Raw genomic sequence first — 2,365 nt, 5'->3', positions numbered from 1 at the left:
TGAGACTCCAACTCAAAAAAAAAAAAAAAAAAGAATGCTCTAGGATGGCCTTGGCTAAGCTGATACAGTCCTGTTCCATGTGTTACCTCATCTTTAAGCAGGATAACCAAGAGAGAGAATGGAAACTTGAAATCTTTTAAAACCTAAGCTCAAAACTGGCCAACTGCCACTTCAGCCGAATACTTGAGCCAAAGTAAGTCTCAAGGCCAGCACAGGTTTAAGGCGTGGAAAAGAGACTCCAAATCCTGTTTGGAGAACCCAGTCACATTGCATAGCATAAAGGACTAGGAAATATGGGTCATATTTACATTAATCTGCTACACGTGGCAAATTGTTATGGACTTAATAGTACCCCCATTGCTTTCAAGTTGATATTTCAGTATCTTATCAAAACTTTCCAGTTAGTCTCTGAGGGAGAATTAATCTAATTTAATTCATCTATTATTACTGGAGTACTGTTATTTCTGTTTCTACAAATCTTTATGACACAGATTGGTAGAGCTAACCATAGTGAAACTATTGTATTTCTTATGAGAAACAATAATTATGTAAACAGCATTATAATTTCCCCACTAACCACTAATGTTCATTCACAGTCACATAAAGTACTCTGAGGGCTGGGAGGCCAGGCAGTTGTTTAGTGATACCCATTTGTCCCCAAGGAATTCATGTACTGGCACGCATAGTTATGTTTACTTCAAGTGGATATGTCATGCAAATTTAGTCCTTGACACACAATTCCGGAAATTTAGTCTCTTTTATACAGTTCATTGATTGTAAATCCCATGAACAGTTTATTGAATAGTTTCCACTCAATCAGTTTGTCTGGTGTAATTTTTCCCAAGGGATTGAAACTTCATGCTGTTATTTCAATCCCAAGGAATTATACTCACATTGTAATAGTTGGAAAGTCATGATTACCCTTTACAGTGACTTTCACAGTCTTGTTATTAAATTCTTTTTTCTATTTCCCTACTTTTCTAACAGCAGTTAAAGAAAAGAAAAAAAAAGCAGTTCTAAATAAAATAAAACTATGTAATGTATGCTCCATTTAAAAAAAAAACGGTTGGAATTGTTGCCTGTTGTTTTTCTTTTATTCTACAACAGAAAGAAGCAAGATTATAACTTTGTACAAAATGTCTACTGCTTTCTTTTTCACAGTGTCACTATTTTTAAACCCTACACAGTGTCAATATTTTTAAGCCCTGCACTGCCCCAATCACATCATTTTTATCAAGTTATTATTACATTGTAAATATCATAGGAAGGGTATAACTCTCAGTACCCCCACCTAACTGAAGAATAATGCTATTTTCAAGGGCCTTGGTATTGTTCACCACATTTAAATATTTTTCTTTTTAATATTTACCTTTTGGCCGGGTTCAGTGGCTCAACCTGTAATCCCTGCAATTTGGGAGGTCGAGGAGAGTGGATTGCCTGAGCCCACGGGTTTGAGTCCCACCAGAGTAACTTGGGGAGACCTCGCCTACAATAAAAAAAAAAAAACTAGCCGGGCGTGGTAGCGCGTGCCTGTAGTTCCAGCTGCTTGGAAGGTTGAGGCCGAAGGATCACTGGAGCCCAGCAGGTCGAGGCTGCGGTGGTCAGGAGTGGCCACTGCACTCCAGTCTGGGCGACAGAGTGAGACTCCAACTCAAAAAAATAAGCAAATAAATAAATAAAATAGGAAAAAAAAAAGAATTCTCTTTCTAAATCTGACTCGCTGATAATAAGTCAGCAAATATTTATTGATATGCTGCTTTATGAACAAAACAAGATTCTATATTCTTAGAAATAAAGATAAAAAGCTGAGAAACATTATCTTTTAGAAGAACAGAGCTAGAAATATATATTGAAAAACACAACCAGTATTTCTGGTTCAGACTAATTAAATGCGTACAGTTTAGAGAAGAACCAGGGTCTAGCTGATATTGGAATAGTACTGTGGTCTGAGAGTCCCCCCCAAATTCATACATTGAAATGTAATCACAAATTTGGCAGTATTAAGAGATGAGTCTTTAGAAGGTTCTGTGGGTTGGGTTTGTCCCCAATAAAGCCCATATGCAAAAACAGACTATCAAATCTCCTCTCTCTCTCTTTTTTTCCGTGCCTTCCTATTTTGTTTTTGTTTTTTTGTAACTTTTTTTCCCTTTACTTTTCTTTAATTATTTTAGGAAGTATAGTATGATAACACCATTTGTTGTCTGAGAAGCTTTATTTTACCTTTCAGTAAGTCTGTTCTCTGTAAACACAATCAGTGATATTATATATCATTTTTGGCTCTCAATAAAGTGTTATTATTATTGTATGCAGCAAATAAGTAAAGACAAAAAGATCAAACTATATTAAAAATGGAATATAAAAGTTT

This window comes from Carlito syrichta, unplaced genomic scaffold (genome assembly GCF_000164805.1).
Source record: "Carlito syrichta isolate Samal-C Ts95f unplaced genomic scaffold, Tarsius_syrichta-2.0.1 Scaffold310846, whole genome shotgun sequence".
Taxonomy (NCBI): Eukaryota; Metazoa; Chordata; class Mammalia; order Primates; family Tarsiidae; genus Carlito; species Carlito syrichta.
This window is presented reverse-complemented; position numbering follows the sequence as displayed.